Raw genomic sequence first — 19,369 nt, forward strand, 5'->3', positions numbered from 1 at the left:
GTAAACATCTTGCTGCATGAAAATGTCTGGGCAGCCTTAGTTTCTACCTGCCCCAACCTTCAGATCATTTCGGAGATGGGAGTTTCAGGCAGCTTGGTTTGCAGCAGGAGATATCTACGAAAGACTGGAGTGGGGAAGGGTATAATGATTTCCTGACCATGGGACACATGTTAATAATCATCATGGAGCACAAGCCCCAGAAAATAAAGTGAAACTTGAGAGGGGAAAACTTTAATTAGAACTTGAATGAACAGAGCTTCAGACTCCCCTGGAGGCCCATTTCCTTTCAACATTCAAAATGAGTTATAGCACATCCCACGAAAGAGCCTATGTAGCATTCGGGTTCTGATGGCAGTGAAGATTCTGTCTTCAGCTCATATTGCTCAATAAAATTACATTTCAATGGGCAGAATTAACACTTTAAGCCATGGAGGAAAGGAAAAGAAAAAAAAAACAGAATAACCAGATAAAAAATTTCACTCCGTATTTACAGTAAGATGTGAATTGTCCAGAGTCTTTCATCTGGGCTCCTTCCCTTGCTAGCACAGAAATGCTCTGAAGAAACAGCAGTAGATAAATTTTAGAAGATCAGGCTGCTAGCCAAGAACTTAATGGGCTACCTTTTCTTCTCTGAAGCTGGTATTTACACTCCAAGATAACACAAAAGCCTGATCAGAGCGGAATGAACTCCTGGAAAACAACATCTGCACAATAACTTACTGGTGTTGTACCTTCAATAGCAAAAGGCAGAAATTATCAGTCTTCAGTACCTTCACTGCAACATCTCTAGTTAGTGCTTCATTCACTGAAGGAAAACTGTAGTTCCACAAGAAAGAGTCCCTTCCTCACTACCAACAATCCACTGTAATTTCAGAACTTCATAAACTTGTGTAGTCATGGAAAATGTTAGAATTTTACAAAATCCATTTTTATTTTACATACTGAGTAGTAAAAACATGACTATTAGTTGAGAAAGGCCCTTCCAGGAGAAAAAATAAGTCTCAGTCTTTAGTAAAATCCATGTCTGGTTTTGAAGCCACACATAAAGAATTCAAGCCAGCTTTTAGACAGTGCAGGAATGAGCCAATCAACAAGGCAATGATAAGTTCAGGTCAAGGAAGCAAGATCCCAGCTGGACAACAGAGGCTCCCACTGCCTTGTACCAGGGGGATGTTACACCAGGACATTCCACGGCCGCTTCCATCCAAACGCACCATCACTCAGCAAATCATGCAACACATCACAACAAAAGAGGAAAAAGCTTCAGTTGCTACACAATCTGCCTTCATATTTTCATCCAGACTTTTTGTTTTGATATTTGAGTAGATGTAAAAACAAAACAAAATACAGAAACACCAAAAACATTTTCCAGAAGATTAGAGATTCATCCTATGCAGTCGATTCAATGCACAAATAGAGCTAAGAACTTGTATAAGATAGTGATGGGAAAGTCTGAAAATATTGACGTATCACAGGCAAGAAGCCAAATATTCGGGTGTCTCTCCGCGTTTATGTGTCCTAATAATTGAGCTGGTAATCTCTTATGAGAATCTTTATAAGATTACGCTTTAGATCATTAGAAATGCCTTGAAAATAGCCTATCCAATTTATTTTTCCTTTTGTCATTCCCAACAACAAAAAGGCAGAGAGGGAAATTAAAGTTTAAACAAAGATGTTATTTAAAAAGCTCACCCAAATTCAGAGGGTCTGAAAGGGTAAGGTTCACTTAGTTTGGTTTTGCTTAATTGGAACCAGGTGGCTCATCCTCAAACCACCTGGGATGTTGGTGAGATAGTCACTGGTGATCGTGCCAACCTCTCTGAACAGGTGGGAATGATCAGGAGATCTAGGGTGATGGGCCTGCATTCGTTGTGCGTTCACTCACATGTACTTAGGCATCTGTTCCATGTTGAGGGATTTTTTTAAATCAACCTAATACCTCCAAGAAATGTTCATGCAGGTGACCAGAAAACAGGAGAAGTTAATGAGGGACTATAAACTATCATGACAAGAGAAAGCCTTATAATAAAAGCACAAACGGCTGGGAGCTTTGTTCAAGTTTAGCGAGCTTGCCTCTGTTTCTCTCTCACTGCCTCAATGTTTTTGAAGGCATTAAGTTCAGCTGCTACACAGCAGCAAGCAACAAAATGAATGACCCATCTGGGAGGGAATGTGGCTGGTCTGGACCTTTCCAATTAATCTAGAGCTGCCTTCCCCTCCCCCCACTTTTCTTGAAAGCCACATCCTGACACAAACATTCTTTTGTGTACAGCAGAATCTACCACGTGCAAATCTGAGATATATTAACTGCCCTGGAGAAAAGCTGACAACCTTAAAATTTCTATCTCTAAAATGACACATCACAGTCTGGCCAGGCTGTTCCCTCCAAAAAGCAGCAGGATGAGTTCAGTCATTGGACTCTACTGAATCTCTCAATAAGAGGACCAAATTGAGCCAAATGTAGCAGTGATTTCTTAGGTGCTAACCACCATACACTGAACAGAAACCTAACTCATGAAATTAAATATCCATCCGACCTGCAACATCCAGTTGACCTGTCCTCCCCTGCCGTATGTTTGCGTTATCTTATTATTAAGCCTTCCTAAAACTGGACTTATTTCACTTCTTTACTAAAACTAACAGCACATGCATAAATTTTAAATTAGCACCAAAATAAGTTCTAAGATGGAGAGCTACACAATCAGTGGTGTGTTTGCTTTGACATCAAAGGGGCAGCAGTTGCCTGAGGGTTTGCTCAGCTACAGTGGGGCTGTTTGGTCCATGGAAGCTGACAGAAGACATCCCTCCCCAGTGGCTAATACTTGGCTTTTTTATCATTTGTTTATTGCTTAGTGCTGGGGAAATAATGACTGCTTTTCAAAACCCACATTCCCAAGGCAGCTCCTACCATTAAACCTCTCACTTTCCCAAAGGGCTTTAGAGGGAAACAATTATTAACTCTCTGTGATTTTATGGCAAAGAATTTGAATTCTTTATTCTTAAAATGAAAGTTCCAGTGCTTGGTCATTACATCCAAGTCCTGGCCCCAAATGCTCTATTTGCAAAGGTATGAGACCACACTAGCTTCTCTACACAATTAATTAATGGCCTCTTAACTTAGACTGCTTTCTAGAGGACAACAGTTTTAGTTAATTTTATTTCAGTTTTGCAAATTCTTTCTGAAAGAACTAAACTGAGACTTTCAAAAGTTTAAAAAAAAAAAAGTTGTTCCTTAGCTGGTACAGAAAGGACAAGTGGTGGACATTAGCACAATTTCTAGTTTGCACTGGTCGGTATCATCAAGATACTGAAAAAAATCACTGGCTGCAGCCTGTCATAACTACACTGCTTCTGAGAAATAATTATATTTCTTTCACAGTCTGAGGCAAAAGGAATAAGGGAATAATCCCTAAACATACTTACTTACCTTTTTAGACATAAAAGAAATATAACAATATTCTTACAGGATCATAGACACTTGCAGAATGTGTCTGCTTGAATTTGCTTACAAGTTCAGTGCAATTTTCAGTTTAGCATACTATGAAGCTGGACTATTTCCAGGCTTATTGCCTCAAGGCTACCAGGAATACATAAGTTCATATGCAAAGCCAGAGAGGAAAATAATTTCCTTTGTATAAGGGTAACTTACTTTCAATTCAGCTATACCAACAGAAGTAGAACAGACTTGGTTTTCAAGCAGCAGTGTAAAAGAAGTTTGTGCTGAAAACATTCAACTCTAGCCTTCTTCATGTCCTAACCTCCCAACAGTTAGGTTTTCCAAACCTATTCTTTACCTCATCAGAAAGGACCTTTCAAGAGAGGACCTCCATGAAAAGTTTACCTGCTGCAATCTGAGGGTGAGTTTCTATGCTTCTACACCTGACCTTTGAGGAAAAACAAAACAAAACAAAGCAAAACAAAACAAAATAGAAGGAGCAACATTGTTAAGTGATTCCCAAGATCACCTTCCAAAAAGGAGAATGTTCAGAAAGACATTAAAGAAACAAGTAAAGCATGCTCAGTCTCGAAGACAGACTGGAACCATCTAATAAAAAAAAATTAGAATAATAAAAGAGTCAGAAAAATGTGTAACTAAAGTTCTTCTGATCAGGTAAAATGCACTTGATTTAAAAGTTTGTTTAACATAAAATAATATAGCATTTTCCAGTTTTTAACTAAATTCCTTACAAAATCTTCAGTGAGATTATTTGTTTGAGGACTTAAAAAGGAAAGTTTCATATTCCTTACCACCTTAGGTGAAACGTAGCAGCTTTCTGCAAGCCTCGCAACAAAACATCATAAAGAATTTGAATGAAAACGAGAAACAAACCTTTACATTAACTTTAAACACAGAATTTATTGCTTTCCACTTAAAGAATAGTGTCATAGCTACCAGGACTCTATGGAATACTCTTGCAGTCTGTACAGTGATGAAATCCAAATGTGAGTGGGAAAGTATTCATTATACATAATATAGATAATTAAGGAGTAGAAAAAGCAGTGTCGTAGAAAAAAGGCAAGAGGAAGAATGTGTGTCTGGATAATTTAATATTAAACAAGAGTTTAGGAAGTCTTATATACGTTACACTAGGGCATGAATTCTTTTAGCATAGGTGTTCCCTACACACAGGCTATGGCTATTGTTTATTATTATTATGGTTACTATATATTTACTATGGTGGTGCCTAGAGATCCCAAACAAGATCAAGGTCATATTGTTTTTAGAACTGTATATACCACCAAATAAGACCACCATTGTCACTCACAAAAAAAGAAAGCAAGAGAAATACAAATAGAGGCTAAGAACCCTCACTGTAACTCCCCTCAAATTTGTCTATCAACAAGCTGAGTTTTGGACCACAATATTTGATTTCTGTATATAGAAGGCAGCTTCTTGACAGTGGGAACTCAGTACAACATACCAGCACCAAATCAGTGTGGAACAGGCAAACAGAAGGTCGACAAACATGTTATTCATTATGCTGGAAGGATATGTAGCGCTCGGTGAAAAACACACGAAGTGATTCATGTAGGAAGGGTTGCTCAGTCACCAGGCAGGTTACAGTAACACCAAGGAGAGTCAGTGTGTCTGAGAACTCAATTGGAGACATTTCCTGTGCCATGTAATGAACTGTTTGCTGCGAGACAACAGGGGAGAAACAGGGACTGACCTCAAAGCAGAACAAGCTTCCTGGCTGCTTCCCAGGAGAACAATAGTGCTAAAGAACATAAGCTTTTTCAGGTCAACTTCTAACTAGCTAGAGAGACCAAAATAAAATCAGTTAAATTACTCTAAACTTAATTTAATCCTAACAATAAAGAATGCTCTACTCAGATAACTTGTTTTCTCTACTCTGATAACTTGGTTTATAACCTGATTGCTAATGATGCTAAAAAATTTTGAGAGGTCAAAATCTACCTTAAGACTTGTGCTTTGATTCCCATAGACCTAATGGAGAAATTAAGCACATGAAGTCTACAATAAATTCAAGAAAAAACTTTTATCAGAATCAAACATCCTGTGCCTCAAAGCAGTCTGCTGCTTTAACAACCAAGGAGGAAAAAAAACATGAGTATCTTCTATGTAGCAACTTCCCATAGCAAACATCATACCAAAAAGAAAAATCTTCTATACAAAGCGCATCAACGTCTCCCATATAAAAATGGGAAGACTCCCATTTTCCTTTGGGTACAACACCTCCTAGTATCATGTGACTTCTATGAGTTGCTGCTGTGAGGAAATATTTTTTTAAGCCTGATTATTCTTTTCTTTATGAAGAATTTACTACTAAAATAAAATTTAACAATGATCCATTGAGGGATTACAGAGAAACTTCAGCTCTGGGTTTCCAAAGATCTCCTATTTCCTTCTCCAAGACAAAATTAAAGCAGTACCCTGCCATGACCTCTGTAAGCAGACCCAAGGGGTTTTCTGTGAACTCAACTTTCAGCCAACATGAATGTATTCACAGAAACTCTTTACTTATTCTCTGAGTCCAGTTGAGCTAACACTGTTATTTACAGGGGTGACCTAGCTAGCCAGACTAAAACAAACAGATTTCCTTTTAGCAGAAGGATCCAGGCATAAAGCATTCCTTGTGACAAATAATCAAATAATACTGGCTCTCGTTCTCACTCAGCACAAAAGGAACTATGCAATATACACCAAACATACTGCCTGCTGCAAGTGCTCCGAGATCATACTCAAAAGAATTTTTCAACAGGAGAATGAAGGAAGTTGTCTCAACTGTTCAGAGATAATTCACTTCATCAGTGTTGTAATACAACTGTTCAGAAATTTGTTATTTACAATAACATACAAGGATGAAAATTTTTCCCATATTTTTGCTAATATTGACCATATCTACCACATAGCAATGCAATTTTTTCTTGTACTTTTTATTACTGTTATCCTTATTTTTAAAATTGCTTTTTTGTTCAAATCAAATAATCAGAAAAAATTATCAAAAATCTTTTGATTATTATTTCAGCTGGAAATAAAAGCACCTTTACATCTGCCCCTACCACCCTGTAAAAACAGGGAAATTGGCATATTGCTGTGAAAAACAAAATAGAAAGATATTCAAGATCCTGAAATTCTCATGCTGAAAATTTGTGGGGAAAAAGTGAAACATATTACAAAAACATCACAGCAAAGGAAGACTATTGTTTCTTCTATAGCTCATCTATTTAGCTTTCCAGAAGTGAGTTTGCACTGTAATCTGCCTTCTCTCATACTTTTCTCTGTTGTACAGGCGTAAACAGTTGCCTGTGAGTGATGGGGGCTCAGCATATGTTCAGTGGGTAAGATTACAAAGGTGGTTGAAGAATTACTGACCAAAAGGGCAGTGTTTTCTAAGACAGTGCTGAAGTAAAACTCATGCCATTGTCTGTACTCTGTGCCACATAGGAAGAAAGGACAGGAATTCAGAAGTAAACAGGGAAGTCGAAAGTCTAATGAACAGCTTGCATGTGGAACTCTGAAATTCAGTTATTTTTACTAGTTATCAACGATAATGCAAATAACCCATTCACAAGCTTCTCTCTACCTATGCTGTGCAGACAAAAATTTATCTTTATTTCATTATCTGCAAATTTTAATATAAAATTTTCATGACATTTAATTTAGGAATCTAATTATTAGATATAATTAAAAAATTACCATAATACACTATGTATCCTGCATTAACCTTGATGAAAATCATTAATATGACAAAAAAAAAAATCTAACTCCTAAAAGTATTTTTAACTTTATATTTCAGTAGTAACCTGCTGTCATGTTGCTGCAAGTTGATTAAAGTCTGACATTACTGGCTCCCTATGACAAAAGTATTAGTCATTATTAGCAGAAGTCTCTTAGCTATTTTTTTAATGTGTTCAAATATAGTGGCTTTCCTGTGTGCTAAAAGACCAGGAAAATAACCAGGAAAAATAATCAATCTTTTTTGAAACTCTCTGTAGAGCACTGCTGTCCTTGTTTGCTTCTCTGTTTAAGTCAAGGTGGGGAAGAGAACGGCTTCACAGGTACTAGAATAGTCTAATAATTCAATGATGCAAACACATTTACCTAATCTGAGGAAGCTGACACTTTTATACTCACTTTCTGATGTGTAAGATGTTTCCAAAGTAAAATATAAAGGCACACGAGATTTACACAGCAATATGAATCAACATGCTGGGTGCTTAATCTCATGATAACATCACATTGAAAACAGCATCTATGTTGACAATTGCAATGAAGATTAAATTGTTTACACATGCTGTGTAAAACTCTCTTGGTTAATTAATAGATGAGATATTTCCAATTCATGTTTAAATGCCTGATAATGATCTTACCCTTGTATAAAAAAAATTGGCTTATAAACACATAATATAAACTTCATTTTTCATGTGATAGATTATTTTCTTCCTTTCCTTGCCATATAATTTTTAAACTACACTACAAATACAGTTGCTTGTTTTACTTGCTTTTTAGCATCAAATTACACTTCCAAGGAATCTTTCTTGCAAATATGTTCTTTAATTATCCTTCCCTATCAAGCTTACAGTACTGTATATCACAGAAAATACCATCCATTTTAAAATGCCTTGTTAACAAGTTAAGACTTAAAATATAGCTATTGTTTTTAAAGGCAAAACCGACTAAAAATCCTGCAATGAATTTTTAAATAACATTGTTGAAAGTGGTTTATTTTAATTTATCTTCTTCCCTCTTGCATGAAACACAACACAATGTTAGTCTGAGAGACGTTATCAAACTAACTCACTGTCTGTGTTCAGCAGATTGCAAAAAGTGAAGACCCTCCATAAAATAACAGAAATGTGAAAAATCAATCTAAGGGCAACACCAGGGATGGGACATTTTTAAGTGTGGAACCTCAGAGAAAACAACTAACATCTCTGGTCCCTAAGCTCTACTGTGTCATGACTCACCCCAGCAAAGCATCACACCATTAGGTCTCCACTTCAACTACCTCACAAGCACTGTGCAAAGAGTTGGTTGAGATTTGCTCATAGATGATATTCTGAATAAAAATGTTAGAAAATATCTAGCAATTCACAAAGTTATTATTGTCAAATGATGATGCAATGCTCTTCTATTACAGTTCAAATTGACATTTTTCTATTTAAATTCCTAGTCATCCAGACAGATCTTCTACTCATGGGAGTAACTGACTATCTAGTCTATACCCATTCCACTAATATGCTTTTAATATTTTTAGATGGAAAAGAGCTACAGCAAAAACTCATCCTATCAAACCCATATCCTTTATTCTTCTAAAATACCCCCTTTCCTTGCATTAGCATGCCTGACTCCTTCCTTTAAGCACCTGCAAATGGCCATCCAACGACAGCTTGACAAATTTGTCTTCATGCTTCTCCTACATCCATGTGGCAGCAGTCTTGGATGATCTGCTTTGCAGGGTTTGTACAATTCATTAGTCAAAACGATACTCTAATGCAAAAAAAGGCTGGTATTTAATGTTGGTGAATATTTTGTTCTATTGCAAGCACAGTACAGTCAATCTTCCAGCAAAGTGCTGTCAACTGAAAATGATTTAAAAAGGGAGATCTTGCTATTATTCTTCATAAACTCAAACAGTGGAATAGACAGAGCACAGCCAGGCTGACATGCACTCAGATTTCTAATGAATATAAGCTAGTATTCAAAGGGTCATTTGTTGTCCTTGATGCACTGCTTAAGGCCAAGTGAACTCTGAATGAGCAGAGGGAACCATGAGGGGAAGATACAAGAACTATGGGGGAAAGAGAAACAAGAAGCAAGGTTTACCTAGTAAGGAGGCAAGACCGACTACACAGTAAATTAGGACGGATGATAGAGGTAGGGAACCAAAATCTCTTTTTCTGTAAGAAATAAGATACCCGAAGAGGAGAAACTTATAAACTTTCCACTACAAAATGATAAATTCTAATAATCAACCAGGTCACAACTTGCAGAGCTTAGGGATGTCCACACTATAACTCCCCAGACACCCAATGTGAGAGCTGATCTCCATAAGACAAACTGGATGTCTGTAAGAGAAAAACACGTCACGATCTAGCAGAAGTACATGGAATGACATATTAATCCCTGACAAAACAAGTGAAAAATTTTTCCAGTCTTCTGATGCCAGTTTGGTGTTTTATTTAAAACTAGTTGGGTGGCCTCAAAATACTCATCCTAGGAGACACAAATAGTAGTTGCTAATCCACAGAGCACATGCTGCTCATGGACAGCAGTGCAGGAATCATCATACCATTTCCTTATTTCCAACCCTAAAGAGTCACTCAGTCCTTGACCTCTGTGCAGAACCTTGCAACAACAGGTATTTCTGAAGTAACCATGCAGGTCTTTAAACAGAACAAATAACAGATCAATATTTATGATTGTTCATTAGAAGCATTCTACATACATTCATTGTATTTCATTACAGAAAAGAAAATGTAAACACCTGCTACAACTCAAGATGCCAGGTTTCAAAAGAAATTCTACAAAGAGTGAAAAGTTCGATGTGACTTTGATAAAAATCACAACTGAGTCTGCAGCTCTTAAGCAATACATAGACACATACATCAGACCAGAAAGAGATCTATTAGACTGCCCATTGCAGCCCAGCCTCCTACCTGGCCCCTACAGGGCTCTTCTTCACAGAAGAAAATACATATTCACTCTTCACTAATCTCAGGCTAACTCACAACTCTGCCTATCTTTTTCTTTCTAAATCATCCCCAGGACAAGACTAGAGTTTCTTTTGAAATGTAAAGGCTAGGTAATAAAATTTAGAAACAACATATGGTACAAATATCAAGCATGAACATCTCTTCCCATCTCGTACATTTCAAAGGCTGTGCAAACAGCACTTTTCCCTAGTTTTGATCCTGCAGCCAAAATGAGTCATCTGTGAACAATTATGGCTCTGGCAGGGGCCTGGCTGTTTGAGAATGAAAGGAAACACTTTATTATTGAAATGAACAGTATGCCAAGCCAAGAGGCGACTGCAGAGAAATGTTAAGAGTTCTTTGTCCTCCTTCAGCCAGCAAAATGGAAAGCCCTGGATGCAATGCTCTCCCCTTAGATGCCTGATAACACCTAATTGCAGTATGGGCAATGCAAAAGCATAAGGAAGTATGAATTTTGGGAATGCAAGTATGTCCATGGTAGGAAAAGAAACACAGAGAGCCTTAAAGGAGGAGGCCTGGCTTGCAGAAGTGTTAGATATTCCTAGCTTAGTTCTCCCAGAGGAGATGTGAGCATATTAAAGGAACATACAGTCAGAGGCCAGGGAGCTGAAATCTGAAACTATTAAAGGATAATTGCAGAGAAGTTTGGTACAGGCTGAGTTTAACAGGCTGTTCTGAAAGGGGTGAAGGGAATTCCACTTGACAAGAAAACATACAAATGTAACATTAGTATATTTAGTAGGAATATTGATCTTCCTATTGCAGTCCATTTCAGCACTGATTCTACTGTATCTGTTTTTATGCCTGCTGTCTGAAAGGGCTAGATAAGATCTTATTAAAATTATATGGGTAACTTTTGTGATGTAGGCTACTCACTCAAAGGTACTCAAAGACAGGACAGCTAACTGAGCAGGTTACTGATTTGATGGATCTGGTAAATCATGTAAGCAGCAGGTGATTTAAAAATTGGTCTATGAACTACATATGAACAAATAATTTCCAAGGCATTCATCCTCTTTTCTTCTAAGAGCAGCTTGCAGAAAAAGAGGAATGATACGGTAATCCTTGCCTAGAGCCTACAGACGATATAAAGACTGTTAAGGTTGACAGGATGACAAGAGAGAGTGATGTTCACAGAAGAGCTTATGGAAAGGATAGAGCAGAAGATAAAGAAAGAAGAGCAAATTTTGCATTCTGAAATTCATTTCCAGTCCCCCAACAAAGGAGATGGTTGAGAGAGGTCTTGAGATTAGTATTCTGAAACCAGGACCTCTCACATAAAACCTCAGCTTAAATATTTCTTACTGTTTCTGAAACTGAGTTTTGAAAAGCTCTGGAACAGATTATATTGCCAGTACACACAACCTGGGTAGCACTGCTCCTTAAAACTAACTAGTCTGCCAGGCCTGATGCCTTAGCTGAAGCTAGCACAGGTTGAGAAAGCTGTTGATGTGCAGGCTCAGTTAGTAACCAGCTTGGGAAAAGGCCAGAGATTCTCCTTTCTTCAGAGACTCTCAATTGGCCAGGAGCCCCATGTTTACTGAACTAGGCTAAACCCAAGAGACTCCAGAACTCCTTGAACTGAGGGTTCTTGCAGGGTCCTGTTTAGCTCATTATACAAAGGTGCTTTTTCTCCTAACAGAACTCATTAGGGTCAGAGATACAGATTTTCCCCAATATGAGTTTAGCTGGCATAAGAAATCAATACCAAACAGGACAGTCTGGCAAACACTGACAAACTTAAAGTAGCAGACTGCTTAATAGCAGTGCTGAAAACAGACATTCCAATACAGCAGGAGTAGGGAATTTCCCAAAATGCTCATTGTTTCCAATTCCATGAAGTAGCCTGTTGTTATCTTTACACAGTATGTGACAAGATTGCATGGAAAGAGTGTTGTCTTACAGTCAGAATCACCCGGAATCTAATCTTGGCAGCAGCTGGAGTGATCTTTAGGATGTGTGACTTACATGCTTCATATCAAAATATACAGAACTGCGTTTAGATACTGAGCATTGTGAAGCTTTAGCCAACAGAGTGTGCATGCTTTACATTGCATGCATTACTTGCATACCTTTATTTGTCTCAATTTTTCTGAGCATTCCTAAGTGATAAATAAGCTCTAAAGGCCATTGTTACCTTGACCATCCCAACAGAATTTAGATAGTCTCAAACAAAGCTATGTAAAGCAAAGAATCCCAAAGGTCTTGGCTCGTGTTGAGCACACAGGAAAAGCATTTGCTGTCTACACTGAGCACAGACGGATGAAGAAAAAGGGAGGAAGCATTTCCAGCTGAAAATGCCAGAAAAACTAAGTATCATGTCAGCATTTTTAAGTCTAATGGAATATTGTTCTGTTCTGAAGATAGACCTGCATTCAAATATAGGTTAGAGGAATGTTTTCGCTATCACACCAGACTCTTTCATAACTTAAGACTACACCCCTGTGAGAAGTGTTTGAAGTACGATCTTTAGTCAAAGCTGTCTTTCCAAGTAAATTTCTTCATTAGGGCCATGCCTCTAATCCAGTAAATGAACAAGTACATACTCCTCTAATAAGCCCTCCCCAGCCTGTGCCCCCCTATCGGAATCCCCGGTGCAGGCCTCGGAAGGCAGCAGCAGGGGCAGCGGCAGAGCCTGGCGGCTGCGGCACCCCGCCCGGCTGCGGGCGGCGGCGGTGGTACCCGGCCCCGCCGCGGGAGGAGGCAGCGCCCGGCCCGGCTGCGGGCGGCGGCGGTGGTACCCGGCCCCGCCGCGGGAGGAGGCAGCGCCCGGCCCGGCTGCGGGCGGCGGCGGCGGTGGCAGTGCCTGGACCCACTCGCACAGCTCTGCTGCCCCCCGCAGGAAGGACCGCGCCGACTTCACTGAGCCCCACAGAGGTCACAACTTGCCTGTCGCTTTCCTGGGTCAGGGCACTATTTTTGTCCTGAAAAAGCTTGTCTGTGGCAGGGAAATCAGTTGGGAAATTAACCAAATATATATGTAGTTATGTTTTCTCCCAAGATCTTTTTTTCCCTTTTAAAAATATCCTCCAGGAGCTTTTTGTGGAGCTGAAAGATCACTATTTTTTTCTCCCAGAAACCACGGCCACACCTCTCATACGTGTTGTTTTATCTAAATAAACTTTGCCCTGACACATTAAAAACAGCATAGGAAAATAACCATAAGATCACACTCTGCACTTGCTGTATGCAGTTATTTTCATGCACAAATGCTAAAGAACATTACAAAATGATCTCCCGTTTACTTGGTAGGAAACTCCATTGGAGTAGCCAAGTGAGTTGCTCAAGGCTTCAAATAAGGCAGTACTCTGCTAGCTTGCAACTTCTGAATTTGATCTACCACCATTTCTTAAAACACTTTCAACTTTCTTAAACACTTTCTTTCTTAAAACACTTCCAACTTAAAGCTTCCGTATTGCAATAACATTTAACCAAGTCACGTGAAGGACAAGGAAAAAGTCCAAGTGAGACAGCTGCAATACAGTGCAGCAGTAAATTCAGTGGTTCAACAGCAGATTTAAATATCTGTAGGCCTTACTGTGATTGTCATTAGTGGTAAACTGAGAGAGTTTCATAACCAATGGTGCTGTATCTAAGATTGTCCAGACTTCACATACAAGGAGGCAAAACTGTTTTTCAGTTTGCACTGCATTAGCCATTTTGTTCACAAAAAAAGGAGTCAATCATATAAGATGTTGAACAGTCTGCAGTTAAGTTAGCAAAGCTCTTACGGGCATGCTTAATTTTGAAAATATGCATAATCTCAATAAAGTCTAAACACTACAGGTTTCATTACTTCCATCTGTAACAGTACATATTCTTAAGCTCACTCAAAATCTTTCACCAGAATCAGTTCCTGCCTATAAACAAAGGTTTTACAGCACTGCCTGGTAATTTTCCCAGCTTACCTTTTTCCATGGGATACTGAAAAGCATATAAGGACTTAATAATTACTAATCCAATGACTGTACTATAATACAACTGACATACATAAACTCATGCTTAGCAAGACAATCCCAGAGTCCTAGACAAAACCAAATGTCTAAAATGTGCCTTTGCTTTCAGAAATACAGCAGATGCAACCAATAACTGATGTGAAACATGTCCCATGCCTGAGTTAGACCTTTCAAAAAGGGGTTGTGTGTGATTCTCTTATCACTGTGCAGTCTACAGACCCACAGCCTCAGCTTTACTCTCTGAATGCAGAGGACACTGCCAAAATGTGGCAAAGATGACTCAGTGGGGTAAGAAGTGAAGAAAAGAAAATCTCATCAAGTTAACAAGAAAGAAGAAGGTGGGGGAAGCAGTTGGCTATCTGCCAAGGCTGTACACTCCAGTTTTTCATTTTTAGGCTCTGCTCTTTGCTGGAAAGTTTCTACTTATACTCTAGTTTCCATGACAACTGCATTTCCTGCCTTTCTCCTCCAGGATTAAATTTTTCATTTGGTTTCCCTTCTTCCTAAGACATGACTTTCTTTTCCTTCTGAAAAAAAAACTAATTATTGTCTTCCTCTTTAGTTACTGATATTTTTTAAAGGAGGTGAGAGAGACTTTACTCTCAATCTATCTGATGGAGAATCTGTATACAATAGAGGCAGAGGGGTAATCTTCACAGTAAGAGCGCCTGGGGACTCCCTTGCAATAAACCCATTTACTAGAACCTTGTTACATGTAACAAGGTTACTACATGCTGGAATTCCATCTATTGTGAGACCCAGCATCTTTAAAAAATTGACTTCTTTTTTTTAATCAGACAGGACCTGGACATTTTTTCCACAACTAAATTTCTTTTAAGCATTACTTGCAATTTCTGTGCAGTCTCAGGAGAATACATAAATAGTTCAAAAATAGTATCTGCACTAGCAATGTGATCCTCATTTCCAAGCTGTAATGGCATTCAGATAATTTAGCTGTCAGTCGTCTCAGCTGGGAGTGGTATTAGGGCTGGTGGCAAGCAAAAGAGACTCTTCACCGTGTACTGGCTAATCATCTGAAGGTAGTGCATTGCCTATCCTTATGCAAAGTACAGGGAGACAACACCTCCACAACTCATGGAGCTTAAGCTAATTAATTTGTCTTGCCTTTGCTATGTTAGGACTGAATTAATTTGACAACTTGAATTAATTTCTGAATGAAAAAAATTCATCAGAATAGCAAATCTGGATTAGTTTTAGTCATTTGGTTTTTCCAAGCTTTAGGTTTGCATGCTGTAAAGCACTATAATAACACAGGTTTTCATTCCATTTCATTATGAAAAATTCTTTCAACATCTAAATTCACTGGCACATTCAGGCCATAAAGTGACCCTCCTGTATAGTTGTAGATTACAAGGTTTTTAGTCTTATCTCTGCCTCGTGGGATTTCACAGTAAATTCTTTCAGGACTGAATAATTAAAAGAAGCAAAAACATAGCATTTGGCTCACACACAAACACAAACAAATCTGTCCATGGGTGCTATCTTGTTTGCAGCACATGTGCACAGATTTACATGCAGGATTGAGGCTTAATGCCCTGTTTGTTTAGATTTGTCATTATTCAGCACCACAAGCATAAGGTAAATTACTATGTAAAGACTGAAATTGCAACAACTTTTAAGAATGAGATGACCTTATGATCTCAGAATCACATAATGTTACTTTAATATATAAACATTTTAAACTCACCCACTGGACTGTAGAGACCACCTAAAATGTAGCTTTGTCAGATAAAATACTAGCTGAACTACAGGGAACCCAATAGAACCTGGACAGTACAAATCATGGCACAGTAGAAATACAGTAAGAATCCAGACTTCTTAAATGCCATTTGGGTAATCCTGCACATGAAATATCTTAAGTACAACCCAAAATTACCAGAAAAAATCTACACTGTTTAACGTAGCATGATTTTAAATATCCTCAAGATAACTGCAAAGAAAGTGTCTATGCAGCAAAGTGGACACAGTTCAAAGCTATTAGCAGGACAGCGTATCAGCTCCGAGTGCATTCCTTTTAATTAGCCTCGCTTCTCATTAGGCCAGCTAAATAGCCCACAGGCCACACAGTCCTGAGGTAGCTACATTGTTTGCAGTTCCAGTACACAGTCTTTTGGTGCTAGCTCAGATAACTCTACACAGAACCATGCTGTTAAAGTGTAAAGCCACCATAGCTACCTGTAAAGCCTCATTGCAAAGGTAACAAACATGTGGTTTGTGGAAGCTAATGTTTATGATAGTGTGACAGTGCTAGAGAGATATATAGAGAGAGATGTTAGGGATTCTTACTACTCAGAAGAAATAATGGAAACAGGTAAGAAGTAAGAAGTCCTGTCTTCCATACTTGGTTCATGCTTCCCTTCTCTTCTTGAATTCCCTCCTCCAGTGACTACGTAGGTCAGGAATTCACAGGATCTTCTAAAAATCTGGCAATGCTCAGTGTGTTTGGCAGCCAAGTAATTTTAATTGTCTCAAATCAAATATATCTGCCAAGACCTGCACTGTAAAATCCTATTACAACATACACTGTGCGTAAACTCCCTATTGATTATCTTAACTGGCCATATCCCCCAGTTCAAGTGAAAGTCAGAAGGAAAAAAAAAAAAGCTTTACATAGGAGGCCTTTACACGGCCTCTCAGTTTTCTTTCCTTCAAACTGACAGGATTAGGGAATTCAAAGAGCTACTTTAGGAATAGCCCCATAAATTGCAGCCATAATGTGTCTTTTATGTGGCTACGCACAGGCTTCACGTCTCTATTGCTTCAATTCCCAGCGCAGAGATTGATTCAGACAGCTTACTCAGCTGCTGTATTGAGGTGAGAACATCTAGGCAGCCCCTTGCTCATCTTCTCTTCATTTACATGATTTGCTGGCCAGACTACAGAGTGTGTCTCAGTAATTCATGCATCAGTGTGGCATGACTTGTTGGTTGCTCTTCCTCATCTGTAATTACAATGAGAAATGCTCATCCATCATTACAGCTTTCTAATACAATGCTTTGAGATAGAGCAATAAAGAGGCTTCAACCTGCCCTATCTTTTTGAAAACATCCTAATCTTGCAAATAAAGATCGGAAAGCTATCCAAATGACAGGCCTTAGGCTGAGAATTGTATCTTAGGTGCATTCTCTGATCCTAAGGTACACAACCACTCCCTCAAGGAAAAGAATGAATATTCGTCTACTTACTGCAGGGGCAAGAAGAGGTTAAAACTAAAGTTTGCTAATCTTAACCGCTGTGATCATTAGCACCACACACTCATATCATAGAATCAAAATGTCTTCTTTGATATTGCTGATCTGATTAATTTGTTTATATCAGAGGACATTCCATTTCTTCTACTGCACTTCCCCATTAAATAGAATCTTTCTTTTCAAATATTTCTTTATTAACTATTTTCACATTTTTCTGTATCTATAAATGCATACACACATACATAGATATCTATGTGTGTACATGTGACTGTACATACAAGCTATGATGATATTTCAATAGTGATAAAGTAACATTATGGAGCATAGCATCACTCATACTACAATCACAAGCCTTCCTGCTTTTTTCACAATGTGAAACTAACCTGGAAGGTTCATTCAATTAAGGAATGTAAAGAGAAAGTAGGAGTTATTAAACTGAAGCATACTTGAAGGCAGACTGACACACGCTTACAAGATGAAAGTGGAACGTGAACAGTCAGGTCAGCCCAGACACTGAATATCATTGGTACTATACAAACCAACAAGCAAGAAATGGTGCCACTGAAAAATTACTGTTTGGCATACAAGAAAGATATACACCACATCCAGCAAAGAAGCTTTCTAAGGTTGAAAGTGCTAAGTTCACTTGCTCTAATTCCTGGTTTCATCTTAAATGATCCAGAACTATAGTTTGACCACAAAATGCCTTTTTCCACAATCTCTATATTTCAGCTATTTGATCCCCATTACAAAGGCTTTCTCACCTCTGTGAAGTGCATCCTGAAAACCATCATCAGGTATCAGAGCCCCATTTCAGCTGCTCAAGGAAGTTCTTTGAGTATGGTCTCATTTAAAGAAAGACAGAGAGGGGTAGAGTGCTTATCTGTCTCCGACTCAGTCTCTACTATCAGCTGAATACTGAATTCCACATAGATCACCAGCAAAATTTGCTGCTTGGAAATGAGAAAACTGAAGGCAAACTAAAAAGAATACTTAAAAATCATCCACTACTTATAAATGAAATTTGATCTGGCAATATCATCTGGAATATGGCGAGCTCTTTTGCCTGACCTGCCTTTATGTGGGGCCTTCTGCTCTCAAAATGATCTTTCGTATTCTAAGATATACCTTCACGTAAAGACAGGAATAAAATGTTATCCAGTACTACCACCAGTTAGTCCCCAGTGGGACATTTTATTCCTATCTCTACATGAAGATATTTCTCAGAATACTGCAGGTTGAAAGCAAGACTGAAGGAAATTCCTGGGTACCTGCATATGGCATCTCTACAATCCTATTGCCCTGATTATTCCCTCAGTTAAATTTTACAACCTTTTTCCTAATTGTACTGTTAGCATCATACCTTCCAAATAATGTCTATACTTGAATTGCTCTCATTAATTTCCTGGGGTTTAACAGAATACAATCTAAAGACAATTTATTAAGAAGATTAACATTCAGAAAATACGCTTCTCCATGCTCCATAAAGCACAGCAAATTTATTTGCTGCAATCAGTAAAATTCTGCTGCCTAAAGCTGGGTAGTAACTCAGAAGATCTTGAGCGGTAACTGCAGGAACCTTAGAACAGAGCAATTCAGACTATCAGTTAGAGCTGGTTTTGGCCCCCAAAGACACTCCAGTGTCACTAAAGTGACTTCCACACCTGTACAAGCAGGAAAAGAGTCAGAAGATAAAGGCTTAGCAATAGCTTGGAGGGTTTCTGGTTAGTATTTTGTGTTTGGCTAGTGGACCCTACCTTGCTATGCTGAAGACTGGCTACCAGGAGTGGCTTGTTGACTTCTCAGCTTTGTCGCCTACTATGTTTTTGTGGGAAAAATCAAGGAAGATTCTAAGATTCTAAGAGATTTCCTTAGAGACTCTAAGGTAGTCTCCAAGATTCACCAACAAATAATTATCTAGCAGGACATCAACATATTTAACAAATGCAAAATGCACAAGAGAAATTTGCATTTTAAATGTGCATATTCCTAAACCAGTGCTGAAGCTAAAGAAGACAA

General features: G+C 38.5%; 1 protein-coding gene across 3 annotated transcripts in view; it reads right to left on the reverse strand.

Annotated features, from left to right (window-relative positions):
• The window catches only part of DAB2IP (DAB2 interacting protein), a 267,258-nt gene that overhangs the window by 181,840 nt on the left and 66,049 nt on the right, over positions 1–19,369 (reverse strand). The gene's annotated exons all lie outside the window — the stretch shown is intronic.

The sequence above is a fragment of the Struthio camelus genome, chromosome 20 (assembly GCF_040807025.1).
Source record: "Struthio camelus isolate bStrCam1 chromosome 20, bStrCam1.hap1, whole genome shotgun sequence".
In the NCBI taxonomy this organism is placed as follows: Eukaryota; Metazoa; Chordata; class Aves; order Struthioniformes; family Struthionidae; genus Struthio; species Struthio camelus.